The sequence below is a fragment of the Phoenix dactylifera genome, unplaced genomic scaffold (genome assembly GCF_009389715.1).
Source record: "Phoenix dactylifera cultivar Barhee BC4 unplaced genomic scaffold, palm_55x_up_171113_PBpolish2nd_filt_p 001521F, whole genome shotgun sequence".
NCBI classification, from domain to species: domain Eukaryota; kingdom Viridiplantae; phylum Streptophyta; class Magnoliopsida; order Arecales; family Arecaceae; genus Phoenix; species Phoenix dactylifera.
Genome location: NW_024068830.1, coordinates 35,509 through 52,906, shown reverse-complemented (window position 1 = coordinate 52,906; position 17,398 = coordinate 35,509). Strand labels below are relative to the sequence as shown.

The 17,398-nt window shown below is 39.1% G+C and overlaps 1 pseudogene; it reads left to right on the top strand.

The window, feature by feature from the left end:
* The first annotated feature begins 8,904 nt into the window (after window positions 1-8,904).
* On the top strand, window positions 8,905-17,164 carry LOC120108736 (annotated as a pseudogene).
* Window positions 17,165-17,398: the final 234 nt, after the last annotated feature.

The window sequence follows — 17,398 nt, the reverse complement described above, 5'->3', positions numbered from 1 at the left end:
TTCATGAAACTTGGACACTGATGTCTATCTGTACACAGTGAACCCAAAGCGCACAAACGTATCCACCTGCACAAATATAATATATGCTTGCACAATATTCCTTTCATATGAAACCTGAGCACTTTAACACCGTCAAAAAGTTTTCAACAAACAATATAGTAAACAATATCCCTTACTAACACCTACTATATATTAATGGCTTAAACATTTCAATCTGAAATGACTTAAACATTAATTAATCTTTATATCATGCCCAAAACTTTCATATGAAGAGTATTTGTGCAGACACTCAGCCTTCATATAATGAAGAATTATAGAAATCAAGATGTGGTTTTTGGCATCCTCCTATGAATATCTTCACATCAGCACATCAACTCTGGCGGTCTTTGCTATGCAAGTCAACAATATGAAGAACCTCCGCTCCAGAGATGCAATACTGAAGTCGATCAGATAGCCAGAATCTAACGAATGAGACCTGCACAATTATCTAAATTATTATTTTCTTATTGTACATAGTAGAATATATAATCAAGTACACAATACCTACATAACTTCTTGCAGCCTCAAGACAAGGAAGCTCCAGTCTAACTTGCAGCACTACAAGGACAATTTCCATCAAATCCAAGATAGAGATACTAATGTCAGCTTGAATTTAGTAGAATGAACAAATATTTGCATTTCTCAATATCTTTCAAACTCCCTCAACCATCTCAACATATCTGGCCACAAGGAATTTATAACCTCGAGGGTTACCTTTTTCATATCTACAACCTGCAAACAACAAACCAAAATGCATTCATTAACCTTGTGGCACAAGTATTGAAATACCCATCTTACATATATGGATATATGAACTAATTTTAATTTAAGGTGGCATAAAAACTAAGATAATCAGAATTTTTAATTGTAAAAGTAAAATAAGATGACGATGAAGCATCCTGTATCAAAAATCTAGATATAACATCAAAGGGGAGTCCAGCGGCCTTCGAAGCATGATGCATGTCCGTCTCTGAGGTTGTGCCGGGCGTCGGGTTTTAGCCGCCGCATATGACGAAGAGGGAGAACCCAGCTCGTTTCAGATCATCTCTGCTTCGAAATGTTGAATGCACAACAATGAGAAGATTGCAAATTATAGTGCCCAAAAAGATAGCCAAAGCGTGCTTGAAAAGTTCGTTCTATTGCATGTTGTTTGAAAATAAACTTGACTGATATTGATTCCATACCTTTATTTGTGAAACATAAGAAGATGGCTGGGTTCTCAATAGTATCCTTACCTATTTACCATTTGTTTTTCAAATTAGTCATAATCTATTAGCTGATGGTGGTGATTCCCCTCAAACACATATATTTGCACGTATGTATTGACTAGCGTACTACATAACTCATGATTCTTTTGCCTCTTTTTTTTTTATTTTGGTTCAACAACTGTTTACACTACTCTAGTACACTATAAGAGAAGGAGGATTTTCCGACTCTTTTCCGCCGACGCTATAAAACAATGTCGCTAATTTAGTCACTGTGCCAAATTTTACCTATGCTAGTGGCTAGCGTTGGTATATTACGAAAGTAGAAAGAGAACTACGACGACGCTTATAAGCGTCGTCAGCCTAACCCAACACGATGTTTTATAAAAGCATAGTGCACTAAGGCGATGCTTTCAAAAAGCGTCGTTGGAAACCTAAGTATGCTAGGGCGACGCTTTAGAAAGCATCGATCGGAGGCCTAATCGTCTCGGAGTGTATTTCACCCAAAACGACGCTTTCTAAAGAGTCGTCAGAGGTCAATCGCGTCCCCCCTCCTTCTTCCACCATAAATCCCAAATCGTCTCGCCCCCCTCCCCACCAGAAATCCCAAATAGTCTAGCCCCCCAATTTCCTCCTCCCGCCTCCCCATCAAAATCTCTAAACCTAGCTGCCATCATCCCAAACCCCCCCTTTCCTCCTCGACCCGGCCCCCTTTGCATCATCCCAACCCCTCCTTTCCTGTACTGCCTCTATCAGCCGGAACAAGGACAAGGTAGCAGTGGACGCAAAGGAGGGATGCCGTTGGAGGGAGGAAGAGAGCCTCCAGAAGAAGCACCGCGAGGGCATGCAGGCCCAGCACTCCCTCCCCTCCTCGATCCACACCTCCGCCCTCGAAAAGAAGGTGATCTACTTTGCCTTTTTGATTTGTAGTTCTAGGATCCTGGATCGCTAGATCGGCCTAGCTGATGGGTTTGCTAGGGTTTCCTAGTTGTAGGTCTAGAGTTTGGGTTTTGGAGCTCACGATCCTTTCTTGTTTTTTCTGTGAATTTGGAGCTGGAGAGCCTAGGGTTTCGTGGGACCTCTTCTCAAGGAGTGGGACTAAGACTTCGTCAAAACGGAGAAGCAAGAGCTGTTGGAGATTGCCATGGTCGCCCACTGGCTCAACTCCTAGCCGCTGTTCGACCTCTACTGCCAAGCGGTGGCCGACACCATCAAAAGGGGATGCATTTGTTTTCCTGAGGTAAGGGTCCTTGCAAGAAAGAATTCTGCCTCTTCTTTTTCACCATTCGTGTGGTGTCAAGTACCGTGTGCCAAGCCCTCAAATATTAGATGCATTTCTACAGAGCAACAAAGCATGATTCCAACATCAATGATATCGAGCCAGAGTATACATCTTGGAGTGCTTGCAACTGCATCACATGCTATTTCAAACGGCAGTCTGTTCATCGTCTACTGCAAACCATGGTTGGGAATGCTCCTTCAGTTTTTCACTAGGAGACTTGTTTGCTCTAATTGTCTTTTTTTGTTTTTTCTTTTGTAAGCTGATGTGATTAATTGCGCAAACTTGTGCCCTGTGTCTATGTTATTCATCTTGGGTGTTAACAAATACTTGGAAGCTGTTAAGAACGGGATTCACAATTGGGGATGAGATGCAGAATGAGATTTTATGATGTCCAGTTTTAAAATGAGATATTGGAGTTGAAACTTTGGTTTCCAGTTTTTTTTTTAAATAATTTTTTTTTAAAAAAATCTTTATAACGATGCTTTAAGTGTCGTTATAAATATCGGTTGTGAACTGATGCTTATAAGTATCAGCAAAGACCCAGGATAGTTTAATGCTTAAAAGCATCAGCAAAAGCTTCTATTTTTACCAATGCTTTTCAAAAAGCGCCAGTAAAAAAATTTTTTCACTCTCATATTGCCGACTAAAAAAAGATATGTTGATAAGAAGAATTTTTGATAAATCCGTTGCAAGACACGGCAATATGCTTGTGTATGGAGACAAAAGTTTATTATGATTTTGCTTTTAAAAGCATCGACACTAAAATTACCGACACTTATAAGCATCGGTATAGGCTCTAAAAAAGTGCCAGAAAAGACTATTTTTGTTGTAGTGGTACAAGTATAGCCAACAGAATCAAGAGATAAGAAATGACAAAGCAATGGAGGAGAGATCTCTTAGGGCTCGTTTGGTTCGCAGGAAGCATTTTCCTCCTAAGAATATGATTCCTGAAAAACAAATTCCTAGGAAGAGGATGCCTAGGAAAGTACTTTTGGCATGTTTGGTTGACCAAGGGAAAGTGACAAATTTCCAAAGTGCTTATGTTTGGTTGGCCATCCACTTTTCTATGAAAGTTATGTATAATTTCTATTATGCCCTTCATAAAAATTAGGTCTTTAATACCTTTTTAATGCTTCTTTAATATTGGAAGGGCCTTTTTTGGAAAAAAGTAACAATGAAGTGATTCCCGCCTCATGGGAAAAGTAACTTTCCCATGTTCTCATGGAAAGACTTTCCTATGAATTGTGGAAATCATATTCCCATAGGAATAACAACTTTTCCATCTCTCTCCTTTGAAAACTCTAAACCAAACAAGAGGCATCTCATTACTTTTCCGTTGACCACACTTTCCCCCCCTTCTTTTCCCGCGAACCAAACGAGCCCCTAGTGTGTCCAAAAGACCTCGCTTGAATGCGAGCACAAAGAAGGCGAACTAGTTCGTAGCCCTGTTCTCCTCATGGTATGCATGTACGGTCTGAAAGGCCCTACAATCGCCTGCCATCCTCTAGATGTCACTCAACAGAGGGTTATCACCCCTCTCGCCCCCTCCATCTGGATCCAATCGATCATTGTGGCTGAATTTTTCTCAAGTAGGATGCGCTTTGCCCTCAGCACCTGTCTCATATAGGTAATACCTTCCCATGCTGCCTTAAGCTCCGCTCCAATGGCTGTCAATCTAGCCATGCTTCGCCTTCCCCTGCAACAATCAACCTCGAGTCATGATTTCTGATCACAAAACCTACACCTACACTATCCCTAACACCGGACACACTCCCCACACCTACTTTGAACATTCAAATTGTCCTTATCCTTTTTTGGAACTATCGGGTGAGGTTTTGGTTCACAATGGAGTTTATTATTATACTAGATAAATCTATATTTAGGCTTAAAGGGCATTTTTGAAAAGCAAAATAAAGCTATCAAGAAGGGAGAAGAGTAAGTAAGATTTTTGGTGTATCATTTTTTATGTAGTAAAAGTTAATATAATGTTTAAGATGATGACAAAATCAGATTTTTTTGATGTAGGAAAAGTTCAAGCAACTAGATCCCTCACAGATGGAAAATACTACCAAGATGACCCTAACATGCAACAACATGTTCATTGTCACTCGCATGATGGAAGCCAACATGTTCACGTGCCCATTCCCTATCCCAACAAGCCATTTTCCATTTGCGAATGCTTTTTGCACCTTCAAACTTCTATCAAGTTCTCCAACCCGAGATCATGAGCCAGGGGCCGCATCAAACCACTACATACTCTTAGAAAACTCTCCTCACAAGCATGCAAGGCATCTCAACATGATATTACAAATATGTAGCAGAATAATTTAACTAATTATATGCAAACTTTATTTCACTAACTAACTCACTTACAATGTCTCACAAATCTAATACTAAAGTAAAACAATCAATTTAAATAAACTCTAGTCTAAGATAACTTTTGCCACAGTTCTTTTAGCTGCTCTCCCATATTAAAAGCTTAAGTAGGCTAGTTCTCCGAATCTGTAAAAAAAATAAAAAATAAGAAATCATATAATGAGCTAAACAATCTAGTAAGCAATGATCACTTTAGCTAAACAAATTAGGCAATCAGATAGATAATAATTTGCAGAAAATAAGCATATATGCAATACCAATATACGAATCACATTTTTTTAAAATCTTAAAATTCTATTCATGGATTAAATTCTTTCAAATATTCATTTCATCTTATCAATCCTAAGTTATGACTACATCATCTTATGGCAGGGTCATAACACCGACTAATCATCTTGCGATGAGCTACAGATCATCTTCTAGCAAAATCCTTTAAGACCGTTGGTCTGCTGGTGGTATGTCACTAATTATCTTGGACACAACCTTTAGGAGAAATCATATGCCAATGTATTAGCCCCTATTGGTAGAGTGCTCAACATAGTTAGGTCCAAATTCAAATAGTTCTAGGTTTCATATTCTAGTTTTAAAATCATGAGGTGTCAAAATAAATCATTCATATCTATACTAAGATCATATATTGTCATAATATTCGAAAATTATTTAGGTCCGCGGACTGTAGCCCACGGGTGCAAACAAGTTCTGAAGCCATGGATGGGTTGACCTGAACCGGACCCATTTGGGCCCGAACTAAATCCGAATTTTTTGGGTTGGATCCGGGTTATACATAGACCCGATTTGACCCAAATGATCCTTAGGTCAAAAATTGTAGCAGTGGAGCGACTCGGCCTGACCCAATCTTTAATTGGCTTGGATCCGAGTTCAAAATTAGGAACTAAATAAGGAACCAGATTGGGTCGGAGTCACTCATGACCCAACCCGGCCCATTTGCATCCCTACCTCCAACTCCATCTGCCACATAAGCCATTAAAAAAAAGGGGAGAGCTTGGAGCTTGTACACTATATTGTCGCCAAAAATCTACTGTGACATAGATATTTCTGACTATTTTTGCTGTAGAAAGGAGAAATGGATATATTATGCAGAAAATTGTTGCATATTAGAAAAAGTAGGTTCCATGCTTAATAGGGGAGTCAAAAATCCAACGCTTATCAATGAAGTTAATAGTCATTCCACCTTACAACTAATATAACAAGGCCATCTCTTTATGACAGTCTTACATGAAGAAATGATAGCTTGCCAGGGATATTATTGCATTCCAAACATGCAAAACTAAAATTTTATATTATTTTCCTCAAATATGCATTGTATGTGCTTAGGTGCTAGTATCACAGAAGCAGTAGACTTGGGGAAGCTTTAAGAAGTGTTGAAAGTGGGATTGAATTATGGCATACATGACGGTGGACTAGGTGGACCTCTAACAAGATTTAAATATAATAATACATGAGATGGGGCGGCCAAGATGCTATAATCATCATCCATTGGTCATAAATGCATGTTGATAGAAATTTATTGTGTAGTATATAGTTAAGTAAAAAGTGCACATGCAATTATTGGCAAAATTACTAATCTAAAACTAATTATTTAGTTATAATCTGTATATACCAATAATTTTGTTTTCCAAGCTATTGGAGTTTTAGACCGATGTTTTGAACTATTTTGGGCAAGGTCAATAAAATAAGTTGATTAGTTTATCTGACATGTAGAATTCCAATAAGACTACTTTCACATTATTCATTCTTGAAATTTATGTATAGCTTCATTCAAAAATACTTCTTGTCTATTTTGGTGGAAGTGAAAATTTCTTCTACAACAAAAGGGTAAGGGTGGTGACTTCAACTTCCATTGAACATTGGATCACAAAACGAAGACTTCCCTTGATCTCATCACTTGATAAACTTAGTGCATATCTCACACCCTACTTTAGTAACGAATGAAAACTCGGTGTTATTAAAATGTTAATCGTATTAATCTAACAGGTACTTATGCTTTGGTCCATTAAGAGATAGAAATTACCACACATTTTCTCATTAAAAGCGATAACCCTTTGTCATATAGTGACTTTTTTAGGAGCTTATAAATCTAGGAATTTGGCAAAAAATATGATCAAATTTGTAGATGATCAGAGATTTCTACCTACAAAAATCCCATGCTACTTATAGCATCCTATGATACTCATCTAGGCCTACAAATGGTTAGCTTTCAGTTCAACATATTCGTGCATTCAAAAATAGGCCTAACAAGCCATAATGCATGCCTATCATGGAGTAAACATCCAAAATTACATGCAAGCCATAAAAATATGAAAATGGGCAAATTAGTCTTGATGGTGCTTGAGTGCTAGCCTAACTTGGTCTTATGCTCAAAGCTTTGACATGGGATTATGAAAGTGAAGGAGCATCCAAAGTGCATAGGAGACTTGGACGGGATAAGTGATTGCAGAGAGGAGTTGGTTGGAAAGAAGAGAGCTTGGGAAGGGTGAAACAAGAAAATTCATGAAGGTTTCCAGAAGGTATTTATAAAGGTGGGAGGGAAAACTATTAATCCAGAGTAGCTACTGTGGGATATGGTATCCGGCCCATCAATTGCCGCCGGACGGTTATTCACCCCGCCTCTAGATCATTATATATTTTTATAACCTTAATCATTAATAATCATGGACTTCTCTTGGTGGTTGGTATAAAAGAACAGGACCTCCAAGACTCTTATGTAAAAATGCTAGTTGTATCTGCCCTAATCAAGTGATGAATGAAGAGGAAAGTTGGAGAACAATCACTACTAGCACTATAAGAGAAGCAGGAATTTGCAACTATAATATGATGACACTAGAAAGAATGTTGGTAATTGGTTACTACGCCAAATTTGCCGACGCTTTTTACTAACAAACCAGCAAGATAATCAGCAACCTATTTGCCTTCCTTAAATATGTGAGAATGCTAGAAGCTTGTAGATTGAGGTGTTCAAGTTCATGAATGATATTAGTGTGGAAATTAAAGATACATTATAGTTGCTAGCATTTGTAGCAACTTGCAATGCATGCCATGTAGGCCATGATGTGGATGCAATGAACTTTGTGAAAGATGCCATCTTGTGACAAGGTTGTATGATTCATGAGATTATTGGATCACAAATATTATGCTGTTACTTTTGAGGGATGAAATTTTACGTTCTGCAGTACAGTAGAAGCCATTGTATTACTTCGAAGTGACCTTGATAATCCACAATCCAAAAAATCATGAAAAGTTCTTGCTTGGATGGTCAGAACCAAATAGCAAAAATACATATCTTGGAAGCAATTTGTAACTCATTTCTTATACCATATTATAAATATCTTTCTAATCCAAAAGATCATGTTAATAATGGTACTTTAATTAGATATCCAAAATAGTATTTTGTTTATATTATTTTATCTTTTTAGTTGCCAACTGTTTGAATTTTTCCTATTAAATCACGAATTCAATTTAAATGATCTAGGAGTATTCTACCCTTAATCACTAAAGCCATGCCTCTCAATCATTTTTTATTTTATATATTAATTTTCTTGATGGCGCACCTCTTGTTCTTGGATTGCTGGTACTCAAATAATCAAGATTTTTCAGAATTACAAATTTACACTTTTCAAAATGAGATTCTGAACATAGAGAGCTAAAATGAGGAGATCTCTGAATCCGCGTCCAAACGAGTTTAGCTATAATAGCTGACATTTAAAAATAATGAAGGGCCGTTATGGAGATAAGGGGATAAAACTGAAGGGTTGTTGTAAACCGGAAACACTATACTAATATTATAAGAATCCTTCTTAATAGGGAGGTAAACTCGGCTTCGGTTTTTAAATTGAAATAGTAGTTCGACATGTTTGACGTATCTCTAATTTTGAGATTATGTGGATCATTTATCCCGGAAGCAATGGTTCTGCCGCCTAACGCTAACCATTTTCCACCTCAACTGCACTATAAATACCTGAAGCTCCATTGATTTACTGCCAGCGGCCAAAAAATCTCCTCCTCCTCCTTCACCTCCATCTCCACCTCCGCCTCCGCGTCTCGCATGTATTAGAGAAGCTTTCAGTTTTAATAAAAATGGCGGGTGGTGCAATTGTGAATACAGGAGGAGGGAAGGAGTACCCTGGGAAGATGACACTCTTTGTCTTCCTTCTTGCCTTGTAGCCTCTAGTGGTGCCTCATCTTTGGCTACGATATTGGATTTCCGGTAACATTCGACATCCAAACTTCTTTAACTTTATCCAATTTATCCATTCCGAAGCTAACATTCTATTTATGGATTTGTATAATTTATCATTTTAACTTTGCATGGAAATAAAGGTGGAGTGACATCGATGGAACCATTCTTGGCGAAGTTTCTTCCCCTCAGTACTCGAGAAGGAGAAGGAGGCAGTGAGCAACAACAGTACTGCAAGTTTGATAGCCCGCTCCTGACAGCATTCACACTTCCCTCTATCTGGCGGCTTGGTTGCATCATTACTTGCATCTACAGTCACAAGGGTGTTTGGAAGGAAGTGGTCAATGTTTGGCGGGTGGGATCACCTTCCTTGCAGTTCTGCCATCAATGGTGCGGCTGAGATGTCCTCATGCTCATCCTTGGTCGCATTTTACTTGTATTGGAGTAGGATTTGCCATCAGGTGAGAATACAACACATAAATTATATTGTGTCTTATCCTAATATTAACAGCATAAGATATACTTATTTACTCTTGCCTCTTTTTTTTCTTCTTTACTTTTAGTCGGTACACTCTACCTCTCTGAAATGGCCCAGCCAAGCTACGTGGGATGCTTAACATTGGCTTTCAGCTTATGATCACATTGGCATCTGGCTGCTAATTTCATTTTTATGGAACGAATCAATCAGTGGAGGATGGGGGTGGGGGTCAGCCTTGCCTCGCAGCCGTCCCTGCTGCATCATCACCTTCGGCTCACTGGTCCTTCCTGACACCCCAACTCCTTGTGGAGCGAGGGCACAGTGACCATGCAAAAGTCATGCTCAGAAGGATTCGTGGAACTGATGAGATCCAATGCGAGTATGAGGAATTGGGCTGCCAGTGAAGAGGCCAAGGCCGTGCAGCACCTTGTCCAACATAATAAAGAGGAAGTCAGGCCTCAGCTCACCATGGCCATCTTGATCCTTTTCCAGCAGTTGACCGGAATCAACGTTATCATGTTCTATGCCCCGGTGCTATTAAACAATTGGATTCGGCGACGATGCCTCCTTATGTCCGCTGTGATCAGCGGTCTCGTTAATGTGGTTGCAACATTTGTCTCCATTGCAACTGTTGATAAGTTTGGTCGAAGGATACTCTTCCTGGAAGGCGGCACGCAAATGTTCATAAGCCAGGTACACATGCAATAGCTAGCTAAACATATCATTACGGTAATGGACGATGTATAATTCTAGATTAATGTTCAAGTTTTCTAGATCGGATGATTTAACTATTCTTTTCGTGGCATAGATAATTGTGGGGACTTTGATTGGCATCAAGTTTGGGACCACTGGGAGAAGCAACACTATCCAAGAATATGCATTCTTTGTGGTGCTTTTTGTCTGCGTCTTCGTAGCTGCCTTTGCTGGTCATGGGGCCCAATGGGGTGGCTGGTTCCTAGTGAGATTTTCCCTCTGGAATCCGTTCAGCAGGTCAAGCCATCAATGTTTCTGTCAAATGTTCTTTACCTTCGTCATTGGCCAATTCTTCCTCACGTTGCTTTGCCACATGAAATTGGTCTCTTCACTTCTTTGCTGGGTGGCAGCTGGTGATGACAATTTTCATGCCCTATTTCTTCCTGAGACCAGGAATGTGCCCATTGAGAGATGGTCCATGTCTGGAAGAAGCATTGGTTCGGGGGCAAGTCATTGCTGAGGGGACATTCATGGCGGAAAGGTGGACAATGGTGTGTGATGTGCATGTGATGTGAAAATGTGAGAGTGATCATTCAGAATGAGCTTTGAACTATAATGATGAGATTTGATCACCAAGGCCTTGTTTGTTCCCAAATAATGTACTTCACATACCAATTTCCGCAGAAAATGGGCAAATCTCAATATCGCATTATATAAAATATGTAATTCCTGGATAGGTCCGCATACTTGCTCAATTCTTCTTCTCCTCCTCTCTTCTCTGTGCGTGTGTGAGTTAAGATCCATCAACCCTATGGAGTATCTTCTTCTAAAGGCATTTAACTTTTGCAAGATCCATGGAAATGCCGTAGAACATCCAAGCACTAGTATGAAAATATGCTGAGAAAGACTTTCACATAGATATATATCCAGCAGCACCTTTCCCCTTCCTCCTCCGATTTTTTTTCATGCAGAAACTCCAGTTCTCTCCATTTTTAGGCGCACATGTCACCCATCTATCACCACCCTATCAGAAGAACCATTACCGGCAACGAATGCAGAAATTCTTTCTCGGATCGCCATATACTAAAAGGCAGTTTGATAGAATCAAAAGCCAAATATGACCGTGGATCTGGTATCATACAATTTGTGAGATTTGGAAGCAAGAAATGCCTCAACTACAGTAAACATGAATTGGCATAACAAGCAGCATTTAGAATATGCACCCCTTTTTTGTTTGGCAAATGTTTTCTGAATCTTGGTGCTGCTTCTCTGAGTGGGTAATTATGGCATCATTTCATTAAAATTAAGGACTGGGAACAACTCCATTGTTTTCCTAACAGGAGAAAGAATATATGCTAGATTAAGCAAAACTTTAATTAGAACGGTTATTTTTCTTTAATGATCATGAGCAGACAATTGCAAAGGCGCATGAGAGCTACGACTAGAGATCTTAGACCTGCATTGAGCAAGTTGCGGCTCATGTTTTCCTCCCGTACGTGTAGCTGTTGTGGCTTCAATCCATCAACCATTCTGTAGCCCTCTAAAAGTATATGGGTTGAACCATATGAATGTGTGACGTGCATGCACTACAACAAAAAAGATCTTTGCCGACTCTTGAATGCCGACGCTATGGAAAAGCGTCGGCAAAGTTGGCTGGCTCAAGAACTTTTGCCGACGCTTATTAGAAGCATCGGCAAATTAAAGGAATCCACGACACTTAAAAGCGTCGTCATAGTCCTCAATTCCAACTGCCGCTCGGAAGCGTGGGAATGGTTATAGGGCGACACCACCCTAACCCAGCGACCGACCCCGATCGAGCCCTTATTTCTCCTCTCCGGCGCTGCTCGAGCTTCCGTACTCCTCTCCGGCGCTGCCCTAGGTTCCGTCTTGCTCCTCTCCGGCGCTATCGTCACTTCCGTCTTGCTCCTCTCCGGTGCTGGCCGTCCGACTCCAACACCTTCTCCTCCTCCCTGCTCTCTGGCGCTGACCGATCGACCCCAACCCCTCCGTCCGAGGTATTTTTTTCCTCCTCCCTCCGCTCCCTCCTTCTCACTTGTTCTCCTCCTTCTCCGCCTCCTCTTGTTCGTGTGTTCGTTGGTGTTTCTTCCAAATTTTACTGATTATCTTGCTTGGCCTCCGCACGAGGATCTCCTTCCTCCTCCTTCCTCTCCGCGCCGTACGAGCAGCTCTCAAGCTCGATCGAGCGGGTATCCTCCTGTCCGGAGGCCGGCGTCGACCGACCGGCCTGAAGCAACGAGGTACTGTTCTTTTATCTGATTTTTATTTAAAGGGAACCCAGGTTGGATTTCATTCACCACCCAGAGGAAACATTCCTATGATTTATTTTTATCTGTTTCTTTGTCTTGTCAATTTTTATTTCCTTTGTTTTCAGATGCTGTAACAGATGATATGATTTAACTATTAGCTCATCTGGATGCAATTGCTTTACACTTCTATATGGTTATTATGGAATTAATAAGCTGTAGGTAGGCATTAAAGCCTACCTACAGCTTATTAAAACTGCATGAGTTGATTTTGACCCCATCATTAGCCTCCCATACTAACAAGCCATGAAAGCCTGCAATGCATGGTCACCACCGGATGAAATATTGCTTGTGCTAGCTATTGAATGTCCTGGTCGAGATATAGTTGGGGTAGTATGTTGCTATGATATCAAATACACAGAGCAAGGCAAATTTTGATACTCAATGTCCAAAGTTAAGAAAGTTTGGTGAAATGGAGATTCTGAGAGCTAAAAACAGTAAAGAATATACAGGGTCATGTAAAGAGGACATGGAAAGATGAAGAACGATGGAGGAGTTATAGAGATGGCCTCTGGAAACAATGAATGAATGGAAACACTATGGAAGGGGTAAATAGGCATCACCTTTAACTGACGAGAGGAGAAAAACGATTAACACATTATTACTGTTCAGAGGAAATACATGTCCAATTAGGCATCTGCAGATACCCATGATAAGATACTCTCAATATTCTGGGTGGAATTTAGGCTTTATTGTCACCAAGGGGAAGCAGAAACTATGTTTCTTTCAATTTCAGCTACTGATGATGATCTTCTGCACACTACTTATTTGTCTGGGACAGCAGCTATATTTGTTGGATTCTGTCGGTGTTCTAATGTTAAAACATGGTGTTGGACTGGCTAGAAAGTATAATTAGAACTTTCTGATAGTCAGCTAGCAATAATTAGAACTTTCTCGGTATAATGTGGATCAAATTTTGGAGTGACAGCTACCGCATAATCTCTGCTGGAAGCAAATTGGCTTTGCATAGACATAAGGATCATAAGCGAAGGAAAATTCATGACATGTTAATTATGGGCACATGATTGCAAGCTCTATTCTTAAATGTTACTGTGACTTTTGTCATTGTCTCACCGAGTATCATCTTAGTTTATATTTGCTCATATATGCCTGATGGCCTGATATGGTGGTTTCTACAATGGTGGTCGTGCATGCAGTTTTGTTCGGTCAACCATACTATGTTGATTTATAACATGTAATAGGTACATTCCTTGAAATATTGAAGTTGTCCAGTATGATCATCTAACCAGAAATAGAGATCTTTTTCTCACTTAAATGCTATTTTCTCTCGAAAGAAAAAATTAAATTTCCTCTTGGATTTGTTCCTTCAAGTTCTTGTAATTGAGGAACTTGTTCTTCTTTTCTTTGGCATAAATTACCTCATTTTCACTGTTTGCTGTAAGTCAGACTTACTTGATCTAATCTTATAGGGCATTCGAGCTGTCACAGGTTCCTAAAGGATGCCTCTCTAATAGTCACGGTATTGTAGTATTTCCTTGATTATAATCAACAAGAAATGTTACCATGTAACATATCCGCACATTAGAACTTTATATCCTTTTGTATCTTGTTACCTCTGAGTTGTTTGATTTGTCATTATTTGGATTTCTGCACATCATGTGAAATTTCAACATTTCTTTAAATTAATTATTGAATTAAAGAAGATACTAGTGTTACTCTCATCTTCACCTGCCTTAGTAAATATTGTACTTTTTCTTTGCCATGGTGTTTTTTCTGAGAGGACAGTGTTTTTGTAAATTGACAGAATTCTACCATATGCTTTCATATAGGGTATTAAACCAGTTCTTGCACTTTGAGTATTCATATGAGTCCTAATTTCATATGAGTCCTAATTTTGTTTATATTTTTTTATAAACTGCAGTTCAATCGGTATTCTAATAGAATGGACAAAAGTTGGATAAATAATTAAGATCCAGTGCCGAATATTTGGATGGATTCAGAATTTCATTAAGTTTGCTTTGAGAAATCTAATATGAACGGAAGATTTATTGTCCATGTCAAAAATGTGTAAACGCGTTCTGCTCTTGATCCAAAAACTTGTTTAAGAACATTTGGTGTGGAATGGTTTTCTAAAGGGTTATACTGAATGGGTTCTTCATGGAGAGTTCATACCTTAATGTAACAACCCTCCTATCTAGAACACACCTTCAATTTTGGAACCAGTGACATGGAACAAATTCTGTAGAAGAAGATGATATAAAGGGCTTACTTAGAGTGCTCTTGGCATAGTATTAGAACTGTAGGAGAAGATGAGCGTACAGTTAATGATCAGTCCATGCATGTTGATGAATCTATACATTCTGATGGACACAGCTCGTTATGATAACTTGGGTGAAAGATTGTGATCAAGAACGGTATCCGGGTTGTAAGAATTTACGAAGATTTCTTTTCTTCTGCATTATTACATTTGAAATATTTGAATGGGTGGTTCCAGCAAGTCTTTTACTATGCTTCTTCAATTATTAAAGGATGCATTTCCGGAAGGTGTTACTTTGCCAACATGTTCATATGAAGCCAAAAAACTATAAAGAGTTGGACCTTGGGTACGAGAAGATACACAGTTGTCCGAATGACTGCATTTTATTATCGCGGTGAAAATATAACCAAAAAGAGTCATGGCCGAATGATGTGAACTTCACGATGGAAAAAACATAAAGAAGATGAGAATGGATTCGGTGACTCAGTGGATGCTTCACCGATTAAGAAAAAACCGGCTAAAATTTGAGGTATTTTCCTCTTATACAAGATTGAAAAGGATGTTTGCATCACTGAAGATGGCTTTCTCATGAGATGGCATGACGAAGGCCGTACAAGGATGGAATGTTACGACACCGCAGCGGATAGTCCCGCATGGAAAGCATTTGATGATAGGCATCCGAATTTTGCTTCTGATGTTCGGAGGTTAGGCTTGGTTTAGCTACTGATGGGTTTAATCCATTCCGAACGATGAGCTCACATACAGCACTTGGCGGTGTTTTGATTCCATATAATTTGCCGCCATGGATGTGTATGAAACAGTCTTCAGTAATTCTGTCAATGTTATTCCAGGTGCCAAGGGCCAGGTATGATATTGATGTTTTTCTACAGCCTCTAATAGAGAAATTGAACAAATATGGGAGGGTATTGATGCATTTGATGCTTTGCTGGCCAAAATTTCAAATTGCGTGCAGCTCTATTGGACTATCAATGATTTTTCTTGGCATATGCTAATTATCTGGTTGGAGCACTAAGGGGCATAATTGCATGTCCTTCTTGTGGAGATTCACCCCATTCATATTGGTTAAAACTGAAGGAAAGTTCCTGTTATATGGGCCATCGTCGTGGTTAGAAGCAACCACCATTTTGATTCAGAAAGACTTGTTTGATGGTACCATAGAGTTGCGATCTGCCCCTATCTACCAACTGAAACTGAAGTCTTCAAATGTTCAAAGAAGAGGGGGAGGGAGCATGTTGGCAGCACATTGAATGAAGGATAATAGAGAGGTTGCTGAGGATGTTGACAACTTTTTTGAGAATGAAGACAACGTATATAGTCAGAAAAATGGATGATGACTCATGGTAGCATCTACACAGAAACACTATGGAAAAAAAAAAGAGCATTTTCTTATGTACCTTATTGGGAGTATAATCTTCTTCGACATACCTTGATGTGATGCATATAGAGAAGAAACATTTGTGATAACCTGATTGGAACATTGCTAAATCTTGATGGAAAGACCAAAGATAACTTGAAAGCGCATCTTGATTTGAAGATATGGGTATAAGACAAGAGCTTCATCCGACAGAGCTTGCCAATGATAAATTTTATACACCTCCTGCATGTTTTACAATGTCTACTCAAGAGAGAGATCTTTTTTCTAACAGTTCTGAAAAATCTGAAAGTTCCTAATGGGTACTCATCGAATATTTCACGATGCGTAAATCTCAAAGAGCATAAACTTTCAAATCTTAAAAGTCATGATTGTCACATTTTGATGCAAGATATCTTTCCATTGGCTTTAAGATCGTCAACACCGAAACAAGTTTCACAATTGTTTCTCAATTGTCATCCATTCTTTAAGGCATTATATTCCAAAGTTCTTGATCCTAAGAAGCTGATCAATTGGAGTCTAATGTTACACTTACACTATGCCATATGGAAAAGATCTTTCCTCCTGGGTTTTTTACTATTATGGTTCATCTACTCATTCACTTAGTGGCGGAAGCTAAACTTGGTGGACCGGTTCACTACCGATGGATGTATCCTATTGAGAGGTGATTTTAATAAACTCTAATGGCCATATTTAATAATCAGTTTGATTGTGATATTTATTTTAAAAATTTATTGTTGCAGGTTTCTTATGCGCTTAAAAGATTATGTACGCAATCGAGCCGTATCCCGAGGGATCGATTGCTGAAGGATATATTGCTAAGGAGTGTTTGACATTTGTTCGAGATATCTTGAAGGTGTTGAAACGGTTTTCAATCGACCTCCAAGAAATTGTGGATATCATAGAGAATGCAGATGTTTACAAGTTCTCATCTGGTGGAAGCAGTTTTGGAAAAAGTTGAAAGTGTTGTTCTTGACCAGAAATCGTTGGCACAGGCACATCGCTATGTTTTACTTCATAGTGATATAATATTCGAGTCTCGCAGGTTAGTACAGTTAATTGAAATCTAAATTGCTGTCATGTCAGGAGAATGTAATATTGGTATTTAATTAAAGATAACCTTAATCGTGCAGAGAATTTTTAATAGCTCAGCGAAGTCTCAACCATAACATTCGTCCTACACCAAGGATTGAGC